General features: G+C 38.6%; 1 protein-coding gene across 1 annotated transcript in view; it reads left to right on the plus strand.

Annotated features, from left to right (window-relative positions):
* Window positions 1-18,192, plus strand: part of LOC124876313 (polypeptide N-acetylgalactosaminyltransferase 10-like) — a 138,027-nt gene that overhangs the window by 36,838 nt on the left and 82,997 nt on the right. The window lies entirely within an intron of this gene.

Genomic DNA, 18,192 nt, shown 5'->3' on the forward strand with positions numbered 1-18,192 from the left:
TAACAAGACATCCCCAGATGCTGGAATTTTGAGTGGGAAAATTGGGGTTTCCTAAATGCCTTGGCCTTAGTATCCAAGTATGTTTGCCCCGTATCTAAAACACGTTAGTCGCTGTAAAAACTTTGTTTGCACTTCCAAAAATTTCTCATTGAGGTATTGACACAATCCTTTAGTTACCATGTCACTGCGGTGTTTGAAAATACACAATTAGTATGTTGTATTGCTCATAATAGTTACCCTGGTAACCAAGCCAATCAAATAGTCTACATGTACCTGGAAAACAGTGAATTTGGATCTGTCATTCCCCTATTCAACTTCCAAATTCAGAGGTAAATGGAACACCAGACTACCAGTTAAATGTTTTAGATACACTTTCTTACTTAATGGGTCTCTTCATTTTCCTAGATTCTCACCAAAGGCAACAAAGCTATGAATTAACACACATGGAATTATATACCAAACAAAAAGTGTGAAATAAGTATTTTCTTATTTTTAAATTCTTCAAATTAGCCACCCTTTGGTCTGATTACTGCTTTGCTCTCTTGGTGTTCTCTCCATGAGCTTCATGAGGTGGTCACCAGAGATGTTTTTCCAAAAGTCTTGAAAGAACTTCCCAGAGGTTCATTGAGAGACAGTCAAAGGTTAATATTTCAGTCATCACAGCAATGACTTGGCATTACTTTAGGGAATCTAAATTCTAAAACATTATTTTACATTTTTTTGTTTGCTACATGATTCCATATGTGTTCATTCACAATTTTGATGTCTTCAGTGAGAATCTACGTACAATGTAAATAGTCATAAACATAAAGAAAACAATTAAATGATAAAGTGTGCCCGGACGTTTTCACCAGTAGTGTAAATAGTCATCAGATTTCACTCCTGGTTTGTTTTCAGCTGTTGTCCATTGATAATTTGTTTATATTTACTTTGCAAAATAAAATTCTAAATGCCTTGTAGTGCCTCTAGATACTCCCCATGAACAGAGAATTGTGATATTATACTTGAAGAGCAAAGTTCTTTCTGGCTTGGACATTTTATACTTAACAAGAACAATAAAGTGCCAAACTCCTCAGATGTCCTCATAGGGCGTACCCACTGCAGCATGTATTGGTGTCCAATTCAGATTTCTGACTAATTACAAAAACGTTCTGCCCAGATGATGTGTCTAGAACTAGCTGCGAAAACTCCCAATCAGCACTTCAAGAATAGAATGATGTGGTTTTGTTATTGCAGCTCTCTGAGAGAAAATGAATTTATCTGATTCTGTGAAGGTAAGTATAGGCCTTAAAGGCAGCCCAAGTACTGCTAGTGACATATATGGTAACCACGCTACATCAGGTAAATGAATCATAATCATGATGGATACTACATCAGTGCAATAATGTAATTTAATGTTAAATGGCTTGAAAAAAACCTAGCTCCAAGTGTATTTAATTAAGCAACCAAAGTACAGCAACACTGAACAGACCATGGAGTTGCCCTACAATTTGATAAACACAGTGTTTCCCTTCTTCCCTTCCCAACGTGTATGACACTTTTCTCAGAATGGCTTGGACTAAAGCCAGCCATCCTGACCATGTCAAACAGTTACCACTGAAGCCTCTTAAACATCCATGGCACTCCATCTCCTCTTTAAATTCAGCTTCACCCTGAGTGGCATGAGGTAATCTCTCTTGTGTAATGCTGGCTGTATTGCCTCCAGCACTGGAACATATGCTCTGTTGGTTACATTTTTCTGAGTTCTGGATCCAATAGCACTGTGCCTCCCACGAGATACTCTTAGACTCGTTATCAGAGCCTGTTTGAATTTGTTTTTTGTTTTTCACCGACTCAGTTTTTTCTGCACACCGCATGCATTGAGTCTTTCAGCTTGCAAGTAATTCTTTGTAAATATTGTTCATCTTTAATCTAAAAATTCTAAATCCTGCAGAAGGCAGAGAAGCAGTCATGTTTTCTGGCCTCTCTCCAGTCCTATGCTTGGCATCTCTTAGTGCAGCAGAGCTGTGGATAATGACTCCTAATGGGAGATGAGAGAGACTTTGTGGCAAAAGTTGCAGGGGTCTCTTTTCCAGGGAGGTCTCAGTGCCTCGATCTTTGCCCAGAGAGCATCGTTGCTCTTTGCAAAAGCAGCAAAGAGCAATGGAGCTTGAATGCGAGTGGAAAGGTTTGGAAGATATCAAAAGTGAAAACTTCCAACCGACTTTTCAGTATGCTGTTGTTTTATGATGAGAAATCACAGGTAAGTACAATTACTGCCAGTAGAGGTGGTTTTAATTTGTTAATATATCTGTTTGCTTATAATCCCTCAATCTTCTGATTTTAATACAATTTTAATAAGTAAACCTCAACATTTTCATTATGCCCTGAAGACAAGCTATTACTGTTTCCTTTTTCTATATAGTGCTGCATAGTATTGAGGAATTCTCTGAATCTGCATAAAAGACACAACTATATAAAACTATGCAATATTCCCATCTATTTAAAGTTAGAGACCAGAATTTCAAAGTTCCCCATTGTGAAAATAAGCAGGATGGTCTACTGAAGACAGAAATCTAACTTTTAAAGTTGAAGATTGTAGAACTAGTCATTAGGATCCATCAGGAATATCTTAAGCATAAAAAGTGGCTCATTGGCTATCACTGGTTTCCAGTATTGAGGTACACCAACGTTTTAAAAGTCATGGTTTCAAAAGCACAGTTTTCAGTTCCAACAATTTGAATTCCTTTTCATGAGATGCTGTAGCAGGTCCAGGAGTTATCAAAGTTTTCTCTGGTTGTGTAAACCTTAAGCTGTTTATTCTCAGTTGTGGAGTTCTTCCAGCTCTGTGCACATCTGTTTGAAAAATACCCACAGATTTCTAAACAACCTATTAGTTTCTAGTGTTTTATCTCACAATATCTACATGTTATTTCACTACATGAGATATTATTAAGAATTCAACTTTGATCATCAAAGTATTTATAGCTGACCTTAGGCACTGGATCGGTTTTACCATGGTTTTAAAACTGGTAAAATGCTTCATCATACCATTCCTGTGTTTTTGTGTAATGTGTAGGCATAGTTAGCAGTATATGGTTTCAAGGTATTCAGTGTGCAATGTTGTCTCCAGCTGTGTGAAGTGTGGCATGGCACTCCCCCTCCCCTACTTATTGAAGAAAGATGTGGGACCCAATTCTTTCTTCCTGAATGAAACTAAGAGAGAGCTGACTTTTGGAAAATTTGTCCAAAACTGAAAACAGAGTCATGACTTGGATACCAAAGAAGACATTTATTATTTAATCCAGATCAACAAAATTGCTGTAACTGATCAGAGGGTCTTACAACACTCACTCTTGTGTCTGCTCATTCTTAATTTTATTTTACAATTAAATCTTTCAGCTAATTTTTTGGTAAATTGATTGATCTAAACAACCACATTTTCTACAGATATTAAAAACCTTTTTCAACACCCAGATTTGGTAATTATTGACTGCCACAAAAAGAAAAGACTAAATATCCCAAAAAACTAAATAGCCATAGTTATAATGTGCCAACTCCACCATGACAAATAATTAAAATCAGCGTCTTATTATTTAGGTATATACCGTATTTTCCGCACTATAAGACGCACTTAAAAACCTTTAATTCTTTCAAAAAATGACAGTGCGCCTTGTAATCCGGAGCGCCTTATATATGGATCAATTGGTTAATTGGTTGATCCATACTGGTTGTACACGGCGCTCTGTCAAAATGTTTCAGTACGACTGGTAAACTACAAAGCCGCACCGCTTGCAGCATTACGGCTACCGTAGTCAGGGGTGTCGCCGAAGTAATAGCGGTAAACACCTGTACTCTGCTTACTCCTAGTCCAACACCACTTGTGTGTGTATAAGGTTTGAATGTACTGTTGCAGGAATTGCCTGAACTATATGTGATTAGAAGCTCAGTGTGTGGGGTGTATGTTTCGTGTGTGTGTATGGAAGATGTTGACATTACTCCTCCGGACAGAGGTGGCGCTGTGTGCTGCCGTAGCTGAGAATCAAGAGTGAAGGAGTGACGTCGGTATTATTGTGTGTGTGGGGTGGGTAGAGACGGCGACCGGAGCAGCGGTGTATGAGTCTGTAAGCCCTGTGTTTTTACGTGCTGCAAAGTCATTAAAAAGAACCCCGAATCTCGTCAACAACTCAGTGTTTTGATGCTGTTTCTTCATGCTCAACTCAGCAACGTATGAGTGAGGGAGTTAACCCCGAGGAAACTAGTAACTTCGGCCCTGGAGAAAGCGTCTCCCCTGTGTCATCAGACTACGGTCAGGGGACAGAAACAGGAAAGGTTAACAGTACTAACGTTTGATTTAGTGCATCAAACGGTTTCTTTTACGTGTTTACTGAATCAGGGAAAAGTTCCCTTTCACGTTTTAACTAACGTTTGATTTCAACTTCAACTTCATAGACTCCAATGCATTCCTAACGTGCGGTTGGCTCTATTCAATAGAATTCTATGTAGAGGAGACCTTACCATGAGAGTGAATGGAGTTATCAGAACGCTGGTTTGTAGTGTATTAATAAAGTTTGACTGACTGACTTATCTGTTTTGTTGACATTCTCTTTAGCACAGCTCCATCTAGTGGATGCATAACGCAACCCCAGTCAAACGTTTGACTGCAGTAGCTTCTATTCTATGCGCCTTATAATCCGGTGCGCCCTATATATGAAAAAAGTTCTAAAATAGGCCATTCATTGAAGGTGCGCCTTATAATCCGGTGCGCCTTATAGTGCGGAAAATACGGTAAATAAAAAATGAATATTTAGCACACTATGAATTTTAAATATAAGACTAAACTGGAAAAAGATAACTAGAGATAATTTCAGTCATAACTGCAACCAAAGGAAAAATAAACTTTAAAATGCAATAATGGACTGTAACATTCTGTGTAATACGCATATAAGTTGAATTAACACTGTCACCTTTTGAGGTGGTGTAGTTTAAATGTTAAGGTTGGCTGCAATAGGTCTGCAAATCAACACACGCGATACAGCATTATTTAGTCAGCTGTGCAGCGAGGCGTACTCCTGAAAAAGCACCTGTTTTTCAGGAGTTGTGCTTGGCCCCTTTTAATGCTTCAGCATACCAAGACACTTTTGACCATTTTATACTCCCTACTTTGTGGGAACAGCTTGACTAGTTGGCACATAGTCTTAACCGCAACCCAACAGAACTCCTTTGGGATAGATTAGAGCAGAGAATACGAGCCAGGCCTTTCCGTCCAACATCTCCCAATGGGACGGGCCTGTAAAACCTCTAAAGGGAGAGATGCCCACTACCTCACACATGCACTTCTGGAGGAATGGTCAGAAATTCCCATAAAGACACTCCTAAACCTTGTGGAAAGCCTTTCCAGACTACTTTTAGCAGTATGATGTTTATCATTGTTATTATTGTTATTGCAGTGCGTTACAAGTCACAAGAGGGACCGTGAGATTAATGTTTTAAATAAAATCATACTGGTCACGGCATATACAGTACAGACCAAAAGTTTGGACACACCTTCTCATTCAAAGAGTTTTCTTTATTTTCATGACTATGAATATTGTAGCTTCACACTGAAGGCATCAAAACTATAAATTAACACATGTGGAATTATATACTGAACAAAAAGTTGTGAAACAACTGAAAATATGTCTTATATTCTAGGTTCTTCAAAGTAGCCACCTTTTGCTTTGATTACTGCTCCGCACACTCTTGGCATTCTGTTGATGAGTTTCAAGAGGTAGTCACCTGAAATGGTTTTCACTTCACAAGTGTGCCCTGTCAGGTTTAATAAGTGGGATTTCAAGCCTTATAAATGGGGTTGGGACCATCAGTTGTGTTGTGCAGGAGGTGGATACAGTACACAGCTGATAGTCCTACTGAATAGACTGTTAGAATTTGTATTATGGCAAGAAAAAAGCAGCTAAGTAAAGAAAATTGAGTGGCCATCATTACTTTAAGAAAAGAAGGTCAGTCAGTCCGAACAATTGGGAAAACTTTGAAAAGTGTCCCCAAGTGCAGTCGCAAAAACCATCAAGCGCTACAAAGAAACTGGCTCACATGAGGACCGCCCCAGGAAAGGAAGACCAAGAGTCACCTCTGCTGCGGACGATAAGTTCATCCGAGTTATCAGCCTCAGAAATCGCATGTTAACAGCAGCTCAGATTAGAGAACAGGTCAATGCCACACAGAGTTCTAGCAGCAGACACATCTCTAGAACAACTGTTAAGAGGAGACTGTGTGAATCAAGCCTTCATGGTAAAATAGCTGCTAGGAAACCACTGCTGAGGACAGGCAACAAGCAGAAGAGACTTGTTTAGGCTAAAGAACACAAGGAATGGACATTAGACCAGTGGGAATCTGTGCTTTGGTCTGATGAGTCCAAGTTTGAGATCTTTGGTTCCAACCACCATGTCTTTGTGCGGTGCAGAAGAGGTGAACGGATGGACTCTACATGCCTGGTTCCCACCATGAAGCATGGAGGAGGAGGTGTGATGATGTAGGGGTGCTTTGCTGGTGACACTGTTGGGGATTTATTCAAAATTGAAGGCATACTGAACCAGCATGGCCACCACAGTATCTTGCAGCGGCATACTATTCCATCCGGTTTGCGTTTAGTTGGACCATCATTTATTTTTCAACAGGACAATGACCCCAAATACACCTCCAGGCTGTGTAAGGGCTATTTGACCAAGAAGGAGAGTGATGGGGTGCTGCGCCAGATGATCTGGCCTCCACAGTCACCGGACCTGAACCCAATCGAGATGGTTTGGGGTGAGCTGGACCGCAGAGTGAAGGCAAAAGGGCCAACAAGTGCTAAACATCTCTGGGAACCCCTTCAAGACTGTTGGAAAACCATTTCAGGTGACTACCTCTTGAAGCTCATCAACAGAATGCCAAGAGTGTGCCGAGCAGTAATCAAAGCAAAAGGTGGCTACTTTGAAGAACCTACAGTTCTTATTAATCTTTGGGATTAATAAGGTATTTTTGAATTGAATTGTAAGACTAAGAAACTGAGGTGTCTTTGTTTTAGGCTGTATCTCATTCAGGCCCATATTTGATAGCTGCAGTTATAAACACACTATTTGCAGATCAGTCAGTTTTTATCTCAGTAAATTATTCAAACATTGTACTGTTTCATCGGCATTGGAGAGCAAGTTATCACAGCATATGCATGTATAAAATGCAGAGTAATGCCATTTTACATTGTTTTGCACTTCTAATAATCAGACTGGCCCCCTAAAGACAATCAGCTAAGTTGAATGGAATAAAATTCCTACATCTTACTTTTCCTTTTGATTCAAATTAAATGCATCATATTCTCTAGCATTACATGAGACCTTTGCCAGATATGATTCACCTATCTCAGTGTCATCATCAGATATTCGGAGGTGTAGGTTGGTGGTTGGTACAGTGGTATGGTGAACTATTTTAGGAAAGTGTGGGCAGTTTCCGTGCATGTTGACGAAGCAGGAAAGCTGAATCTAATTGTCTTGCCTCTGATGCTGCTGAGGAGAGAATGAGGTGGAGGAAAGGCAGCAGATGGTGAGGCGAAACACAGAAGACAGGTACAATAATTGTGTCTCGCGGGGTTGAGGTGGATCTGCTTGTGATTTGACAGAACAGGAAGGGAGAGAAAAGAGGAGTACAAAAGTTGCCTCTTCCTCTCACTCCAGGCTCCTGTTGGCTCTCAGCAGGAACACAGAAAACTGAAAAAGGGAGGTATTGACCCAAGGTGGTCTGATTTGCCCTTCTTCTGTTTGTATCAGACAGGCTGAACAGCTAAATATACCAGCCTTTCTTTTTCTTCTAGCAAAGGCAGTCCTGAATTGAAAAGAAAAGAATAATACACCTTATATTTACTCATGATTTGCCTGCAATCCCGAAGCGCCCCTTGAAACTTAAGCAGATGGTGATACGTGTAAAATGGATTTTCTTTTATTTATGCAGGATATGTTTATCTAATTGAAGTCCTTTGTTCCAGTTTACTAAGTCAGAATGTCTCCCAGCCTTTTAACTTCAGAAACATGAGCTGCCATTTGAAAGCCTTGACATCCTTTTTTTGTACAGTGTTTTAGCTTTAGGGGGGGAAAAAAAACCCAGAATAAATTAAATAATAACAAATACGATGCAAAGTGTTCCACTCATTCGTTCAAAAATATCCAAATATCATCTTAGAAACAAAAAAAAAAACATCTATTATAAACAAGTTTCTAGATATTTTTGCTTGTCTTTGCCATTTCTTGCTTGAATCTTTCAGATCATTAAGTATAAAACCACAGTAAAAAAACCTCTCAGATGTTGTAACGCATCCCTTGTGGAAGGTCCTTCAGCTAGAGCTCATGTTCTTTGTATGTGTGGATGAAATGATGAGAGATAAAATGTAGAAACATTCCAACCACATTTTGTGCTTGAAAGATTAGAACAGTTGTATTTATTTATTAATACTGGGAAGACTGGACATTGCATACACTGAAAACAGACACAGCCAGTGAAGGATGAACTTGTTTTTAATGCAAAATGGACTGTTAATTAAAACTTCCCAACAGCACATATTGTGAAATCCATTGATCCAAAGCCTAATATTTTTTTTTCTTTGCTCTTTGTCAACTGGAGTGTTTAGCTTGGTTTGCTTTACTTTGTTTGGCCTTTGAATTAAATACTTCCAGAGATGGAACATTTAAATCCCCGACTTTAGTTTGGTGAGTCTGAATGGAGTTGGAATAAAGCCAATGATTTTCATTCTGGATAAAACACTAAAAAAGCAACTTTCCCACAAATAATAAAACCAGATAACTGAAGACATACTCAGATTGATATAAAATAGAGGTGGCAGAGACCTTAGTGCCAGCTGAACATCTATTCATGTGACTCTCTAAAGATGCTTAAAGTTTGTGATATTTACCCAAAAAGATTACATTAAGTAGTGACTTCATGAACAACTCTCTCCCATGTAAGTGCTGTTACTCTGCAGCGTCCTCCTGCAGCTGCTAAGGGTTTAAAGGCTGCCACAGCATCAGGCTCTCTATCTGACCATAAAGCAGACATAATCTGCTGTTGGCCAGATTAACAGAGGACCACTGCAGCATGGAAATGAGGTTAGGCAGCCAGCGTTTCGGAGAAACTCAACATGATCTGGAAATCCCTCAATCGAGGTCATTGGGAGGAAACCAGTCACTTTGATTTTGCTGCCCTCCATAAGTACTAACACAGCTGGTAGGACCAAATATGATCATTTTACAGATAGATTACATCTTTTTCTATGTAATAAGATGTTTTTCTATGTATATGATTTAGTAAGTGTTAAACTTCCTTTTTTCTTTTCACTTTTTTCTTATTTCTGTAATCCTTGTTTTAAAATGTGAAAAATCATCTAAAAAGTGTCTAATCAATTGGTGGGATTTTCTTTCTCAGGACTATTGCACATACACAATCAGGTGTGTAAATGTAAATTAATTCTTATTAATGAGGAAAGATAGCTGGGTTAGTATACAAATGCAAAGGATGCTGTGTTGCTATATTTGGTTGACTATTTAATTTCAAATGGTATGCAGTCATGTTGTAGCTGTTATACATTTGGCCAGTTGTTGAGAGCCCAAAGCTCATAACATAACATAACATAACATAAAAAAGACATATATTGTCACTGAAATATGTAATATTCACATTGCCATCGCATGTTTTCTCAATTTAATGCAGCACTACCCTAACATTCATTTATCTTTTTACAAATCTCAAAACTGAAAACAATAATTAAAGAAAATGATGTGTTTACAGACTGAGAAAAGTATGAGTTCTTAGTTTTAAAACATTTTATTTCCTGGGAAAAAAATAAGTATTTCAGTACAGCTACTAAGCACCAATCAGAGCCGATCAAGGGGGGAAAAATGGTTACATCACTAGTTTTTGGCCTTGCATCCACAGAGAAATTGTGTTTTTAGAGTCCCCAAAATCCTATTTTTCAGAAACAGTTTCAAGAATAAAGAAATATAATGAAAATTATCCTTGTGTTTTTGGCGTAGACATCTATTGGCTTGTACCTGAACTTGTATAGTGCTTTATCAAGTCCCCGGAGACCCCAAAGCGCTTCACACTACAATTAGTCATCCACCCATTTGTACCCATATAGTAGTGAGCTACATTATAGCCACAGCTGCCCTGGGGCAGACTAACAGAAGTGAGGCTGCTATACACAGGTGCCACACAGGTGCCACCGAGCGCTCTGACCACCATCAGTAGGCAAGGCGGATGAAGTGTCTTGCCCAAAGACACGACGACTGAGACAGGCATAGTGGGGGTTCGAACTGGCAACCCACCGGTTACAAGACAGACTGCTGCCAAAACCCCACGGTCGCCCCACCTTTTTGTAAATAATGACATCCCAGTCCCAGAATGCATGCTTTATTGACATTTTCATCTCTTTTGGCCGTGTTGTGGCAGTGCCACATAAAGGCTGTATGTTGCTGTAGCTTTTTCACTCTTTGAGTGTGAAGACATAGAAAAAGATTAAAATTTGCTTAGGGTACACTTTGAATTAAGTTAGCTGCCTCATTTAAAATCTCGCTTAGATTTGCTGGGTAGTATGTTACCAGATCATTAAGTGGGAAACCACAGTAAAGAAACCTCAGATGTCATAGTCCCTTGTGGAAGGTCCCCCAGAAAGAGAAAGAGATACAAAATCAGTACTTTCTACTAATATTTATTGGTTGGTTATCTTATTTCTATATTTACAGTATATAAACCATGTCCAAAAGCTACAACTGGTTATTGAAGTTTAAGCGGGATACAATGGTCTATTTTGCCATGTGAGAACTTCTGCAAAGCTCCGTATTTGACAGGGGACAGATAACGGTTAGCCAGAGTCAGATATGGATCAAAGAAAGATCTGCCTCATCTGACAAAAAGAATTTCCTTACCTAAATCATTTTGTACAAATGTGTGTTCCAAAGGTCTAAAGCTGTGAATTGTGTGGAACTAAATAGGATTTATTATCACATGTTACATCCAGTAAACACCATGTTTGTTTGGTTCCAGCTGGCTGCTGGTGGCTGCAGCTCTGCTTCTTTTACAGCGTAATGGCAGATGAGTCTCACAGGCACAGAGTACATTTAGAGCCATCTGGTGTTCACGAATAAAGGAGTATGCTGTGAGAAACACTAGAAAAAAAGGTTGTGACCTTAATCTAAAGCTGCAGAATTAAGAGATTTGGTGAAACGCAGATGTTTTCCAGTGTTGAAGATTATTGGGGGGGATTGTGTATTAATAAAGGGAGGATTTCTAATGGATCTGCTCTTCCACAAAATAAATGTTAAAATAATTTTAGACTCTTTAGTTTATTGAGACATTAAGGTGCTAAGAAAAACATCTGATACTTGTCTCTTGGTAACTCCTCAAATGTTTAAGGCCTTAAAAATCCAAAAAGCAGCTTATAGTCAAATATCCATCAGGTTGGTTTCAGGTTGGATGATGACTGAGTGTAATAATGTATCTGACCCAGACTGAAAATGTCTCAAACTGCTGCCGTCAAACCCATCCTTTTTCTATTGCGCTTTGCAACAGCTGTTTCTCGCCTGTCGTTTGGAAGCTTCTTGTTAAAAATCTGAGAGTCTGCTGACTCAGAGCTTTTATTGTTTGAGAAAACCCTAGTTGGCCTGTTTTGATATAAAATGATTCCTGTAGAGTTACACCTGTATACAATTTTCTCAATATTTCAACTGCTTATCTTTTTGACAAAGTGAAAGCTTTTGAAGGCAGGCTTTTATAAAACCCGTTCAGCATATGCTGTGGAATCACTTGTTTTATGTTTACCGTTGGAAATGCATTAATGAGATTTTTGTGGCCGATTTTCAAGGTTTCTTTAAAGCTTTAACATGCATATTTTATACCATATTGATGTGTAATCCCAGCTATCCACAAGTCTACACAAAAAAGAGTCCGACCAGAGACTAGGAAGTGATACTTGATGCTGGTTGACAAGTGAAAAAGTAAGTTTAAGAAAATTACACCTGTTTTCTTCTCACATGTATTTTATCGACCTCTCTTTACAAAGAATACTCAGATCACATTTTCTGTTTTTAGTTTTCTTTAAGGTCTGGTGTGTTGTTTTTGCTTTTAAACATTTTAGGTTTATATAAACATAAACATTGCTTCGGCCAGTGTGAGATGCTCATACCATAATACCCCTATAGAAAAATACCACACTTTTGTGATATCATGGTAGACAAAAACTTGAAACACATATATACACTGTATACATAACTTGCCTAAATATTATTCATATTCATAGTCGAAATGTTTCTGAATGATATAACATGTTAATTATGACTAAAACATATTTTTTCTTTATTTTCATACAGAGGCTTTAGCGAGAGTGATCAAACCTTCTTATTACATACCTTTTTGCTTCTCTGCAAAATGCATGACCAGAACATTTTACAAGCAGCTTAATTTGTTTTTCAGTAAAGCAAAGACAAATACTAATGATTTTCTTTCAGCCAGCTGACTGGCAAGGTACAGCAACAAGTGGGGTAGGGGCATTGCTCCATGCTTTACACTTCATACAGCAGTAAAGATATAATTTCTGCACTTTTCCTAGCCTTTAACTAAAACAGCTTTAAACTGTAGAAAAGATATAGATAAAATATTTTTGCGTTTTCGAAATGAACTTTTTTTAAAGCTTGTTAAACTTTGAAAATGGCAACCAACCCATCTATACACATAAAACGGAACAATTTGCTGTTGGTTCTATGAATCCAAATTCCAAGATTACCCACTTAAGATTTTCATAAAACATATTTCTCCAACCTTTGTTTTATTTTTGTACTAAATACAGAAACGCATTGAATGCATGCTGCCGGTGCATGCTGTTGGTCAATAGGTTGCAACCTGTGTGTCCTGTGGACCTTCCACAATAGCTCTCAATAAAAAGCAATAGTTAGCTCCTTTTAAACTAATGCTTTTAAATATAGATAAAATAACAAATGCAGGTTTTAGCAGTTTTTCATGAAATAATTGCATTGAATTTCCACAACAGAATGACGGTAAAAGTACCAGTAATATTATTTTACATCTACTTTCTCTGTCATTACATTGGAAAATGTGTTTTTTTAAACAAAATTTAAGTTTTAACTATTAACACCCTACTCAAGAAAATGTATCCATCCTCTTTTTGGAGAAGTTTTATTTTTTTGCTTCATTTTAAACCCTAAAAATAGAAATAAAATGGTGCTTCTTTAACTAAAAACTAATTTCTTATAGTAGATATTTATAAAAAAATTTTCAAAAGGTCATGTAACATTTGCGGCTCTAAATGAGTTTTCTTTAGCTAGACTAAAGGTAAAATTGGCTCTTTGGATTGTAAAGGTTGCAGACCCCTGATATAATGAATGGCGAAATCCGTCAAAGTTGATAACAGGAAAGTTGACTAACTCAGATCTCCGATTGGATGCATCACCAGCAGCAGCATTTTAATTTAAAAGATAACATCGTTTACCGTTGAAGTTTACTTTTTCTGATCAAGTTCAGAATTTAAAAAAATGTCCCGCTTATGTTCAAAGTCCATCAAAAAACTCCATTCATGAATACTCATTTGAATGAGTTTATGTGTTATCTTCAGACATGGACATTAGATGTTACTATTGTAGGCCCTAAGCCCATATTGCACTCCTGGCAGAAGTGGAGGGTTGTGTGTTTGTCGATAATGTCAGTCGAGGATGTGGAAGATGTGTATAATTGGATGTTTGATATCAGGATTTCTGCTTTTTGGAGTCAGCGGTTACCTGGCATATCGAGAAATTCGGAGAATGTCAGCAGCTGTTCTGGCAATTGGACGATGCCTGGCATGTATGATGGGATCTTCAGGGCGATCAGCACTCACACTGAGATGTTACGTGAGCTGAATCGCAGACTGGATGTGATCCTTACACAGGATCGCAGGCAGGTTGCGGTTCCTGGACTCAGGGGTGAAATGGGAAAATCTCGTAGAAAGTTGTTTGCTCGGATCTGGCGAAAGACCAGGAATTTGGCTGTTAGGATTTGCCTTTGAGAAGCACCAGCGAGACTCTCGAGGCTGACGGAAAATTAACAGTCAGCCTAACCCAAATAATTATTGTTTTTCTGAATCTGGCTCCCCTGCACGGCCTTGATGGCTGGCTATCTTCAACCTCTCCTGGAAGTTATGTAAACATGACGCTCTGCTCCCTCTGCCCCCTCCCTTCCCTGAGGACATCTGTGGACCTGCTCAGAACTTTGTGGCCGGTTGATGAACATTCCAACGAACCATCAAGGACAATGGCCTCTGTGACAGTGCTTCATGGACTTACTTGCACACACTCACTTGCACACACACACATGCTCAAGATAAACATATGCACCCCCTTACGCTGCCTTCACCGTTCCCGGCATGATGTTTTGCATACGTGTTGCTTCTTTGTGCTGAGGTTTTTTGCAATCTCAAACTATATCCTGCTAAGGATAAAGTTTGAAATATGATTTTTTCCCTCTACTTACCGAATGTGGCCTCTTTTCTCATCTAGCAAGGGCAGCGCCTGTGAGTGGGCAGCAAAGCCTCGGTGACCCGTCCCCCCTTGTCTTGTGTCATGATGTATGTTTGGATGGGTTGTACTGGAATTCTAATTTCCCCTCGGGGATCAAAAAAGTATCTTTGAATCTTGAAAAGGAAAAGATGTAAAACTGAAATACAGTATGTGTCCTGTTATAGGACAATTCTATGTCAAACATTTCAAAAATTGAATTGACTTATTATTCTACAACATATTGTTGGACAGTGCTTATATATCAACCACACCCTAATTATTTATTTTAATTTCTTTTTTTAATTTCTTTATGTTTATGACTATTTACATTGTATGTAGATTGTTACTGAAGGCATCAAAACTTTGAATGAACACATATGGAATTATGTAGCGAACACAAAATTGTAAAATAACTTAAATATGTTTTATTTTTCAGATTCATTAAAGTAGCCGCCCTTTGCTGTGATGACTAAAATATTAACTTTTGGCCGTCTCTCAATGAACCTCTGGGAAGTTCTTACTCGACTCCTTAGAAAACCATTTCAGGTGACCACCTCATGAAGCTCATGGTGTATATGCCAAGAGAGCAAAGCCTTGTCTTTGCTGAAAATCTACAATTTAAATAGTCATGAAAATAAAGAGACCCACTAAGTGAGAATGTGTATCTAAAGAATTTGACCGGAATTGAACTTTCCAAAATAATTTTGTACAAATGTACAGTTAAAAGAATCTTAATATATTCATAAATGGCTGAATGGTATCATCTGATAAATGTTTAATATTTTTGAGATCAGAACAATAGCAGTATAAAACATGTTATCCACAGAAACTGAAGAGAAATTGGAATGACCATCACGATGCGTTGTTCATGAAGGCAGGCTCAATAGCATTTCATACCTCTTTTTCCACTCTTTTTTTCAAGCAGTTTCATGGTGGGTAAACCTGGAAATATTAGATTTCACTTGTTGAAAAGGACCACCTGAATGCACCATCCATCATTGTGTCTGAAAAGATTGCAAACCTGCAGCAGAGCTTGTGTTGAGCCATCTGATTTTTGGTTTGAGGTCCATGTGCTGTGCAGCAGCTCTCTGTATTTAGGAGGAACATTCTAAAGGATGTTTTGGCAGAACTAATGTTATTTTAGATAGATAAAACAATGTGTGTGTCCATGCCTTATGCAAATATGCTCAGAGGTGTGTGAATTGACACTGTTAGTCTCTCTTTCATAAACTATATGCAAACACTGACTAATATGTGGCCTTTTGTCATCAGTTAAATAGACCACTAAAAGGCTACATTAAATTTAATGAGGCCTCATGCTGCCTGCTGACAGGAGTTACGCTCCTGTCCTTTGGGCTGTCTAAGCTTCCCTTCCTTCCTGCAGTGTGTGCATTATTTTAGTCTTTTCTGTGTGTCACTTTAAATACTTTACATTCCTGTCATTTGCTCTGAGGATGTTGAATGGAGACAGTACAGCCACTATGGATCGCGTTGTCACTCCTTCAGTGTCCTATCAACACTTTTATGCTGTGTCTTGAATATTAACAGAGCGGAAAAGTGCCCACAGTGGAATGAGTTTGTGTCAGCCTTGAGCCTCGGATTTGTGATGATAGCGACTTGCAGAGTAGAGGAAAGCAATTCTCTGTTGTGTAGTGCAGCAGAGAAACAGATGACTGTGCTTGGCCTTTTTTTCAGCTCAGTTTCAGTGGCTCATCCTGGCTGGTGGGGCTTCGTGAATCTGTTGGCAGTGAGGCTGCATCACTGTGAGCAGGCTGAGATCAAGATAACACCATCTTCCAGAAACTTTGACTAGAACATTAACATCAGTCAATAAAAACCCAAAGTCAAAATAAAACATGGTGTTAGGCGGGGGGACTAAACTGAATCTTAACTTTAAGAACATAGAAGTAAAAATATTGCTATGTGTCATTAATTGTTAAAAAAAAAAACTCCCTCCATATTGCTTTCATACCATTTGGATCAGCCTAGTGCTGCTAGTAAAATGCAGTTAATTGACTGATCATCGGATCTATGAGTGAGTCAGTTTGCTACTGTGGAGGATACACTTGTATCCTCACACAAAGCCAAGGAGGAAAAGCATCACCAATTGCCACCCAACTCTTTCAGTATTGGAAGGGTTATTAGACCAATCAAAACAATGCAATATCCATCATTCTGGAGAGAGTCAGATTTTTCACAGGAGCAAAATATTTAGGAGAGTTGTCATCCTTCCCAGGAGTGGACCTCCCAGCAAATTCACCCTCAAAGTCAGAGCTTGTTTTGCCCCTACAGGACTTGGATTGACCATATACGTCTCTGTTTACCAAACTATTCTAAATGAAAAAAGTCTTTAACATTGGAGTCTGTAGTGCTATTTGTGGCCCTAAACTCTGTATTGGTGATGTTACAAAGAATGTGTTTCATTTATGCTCCATGCAACACTTCTCTCATCAACACCAATCTCCTTGTGTTTACCACAGACCAATGCTGCAGAGATTTTAAATGAGCAAATCTTCTTATTTGTCTTATTGTTTTCTTAGTGCACGCTTGTGATTGCAACTGTTTTTCTATGTGATTCTTTTTCTTTGCTCACCTTTTACTGTCTCAATTTCTGTCTTTGGACGCACCCACATTCTACTTCCACAAAACCAAACATATGCACGCATTAGCTGAGAAGTTTCCCTCTCTCCTTGTCTTGTTTTTCAAGGTCTTGTCGAGCAGCGCAAAGCGCCCCAGAGGAGTATCATGGCGACGTGCGATGAAATTTTAATCAGAAGGAAATGGGGCGGCACACTCTTGCTTCTCTTTAGTATACATTTTCACAGATGTACTGCTGCTGCTTGTCACGCCCATACATGACACACTGGTGTCTGCTTGCAATGGAGAAAGGAATTGTGAAGTCACATTAAGGGTTGCTTGGCTAAGAAAAGAAGTAAACAGGGAGTAGAGTAGAATGAATTCCTAAACAGAGCTTCTTCACACCATCTTTCTATATTAGGAGGCCTTTCTTTCATTGTAAAAGCAGCCTGAAGCTTTTTAATATGGCCTTTAGACTTGGACAGGTTGATATCCATAGAGGGAGGATGAAGCAGTGCATGTAAAAGCTTTCATCGGAAGAGTCAGAATAATATGGGCTAATAAACTAATTGTAATGTCAGCAGCAGCATTTTGCACTGCTGGTGGAAAAAGTCACCACTTGCATTTTGCCAATGAGCCTTGCTTTGGAAGATCACTGCAGTGAATAATATGTTTCAGGCAGCAACAAGTTATTTAACCCTAACTGGCTCTGAAACCCCTTAAAGACTGATAGGTGACTGAACTCTTGAGCAACAAAAGACGTGATTGTGATTTGAGTTAATATTGTTCCATAGTGATGGAAGAATCAGAATGCAGCAGAAGGATAGATGAAATGATTAACCCATCATGTATAATGTACATGCGGTAGCATGATCCAAGGTTCTTTCATTTGGTCCGGTTTGCATTCAGCAGCAGTAAATCATGAGGAAGGACGTGAATATTCTGAATGATCATATTTCATAAATGGATATTCATAAATGATGACATGATATCTTCCAATAGGTCAGTGCTATCATTCATCTCATGGATTACCCAGAAAGGAAGATGTCAGTGTAAAACCATGGCATGCATC

This window comes from Girardinichthys multiradiatus, chromosome 11 (genome assembly GCF_021462225.1).
Source record: "Girardinichthys multiradiatus isolate DD_20200921_A chromosome 11, DD_fGirMul_XY1, whole genome shotgun sequence".
NCBI lineage: Eukaryota > Metazoa > Chordata > Actinopteri > Cyprinodontiformes > Goodeidae > Girardinichthys > Girardinichthys multiradiatus.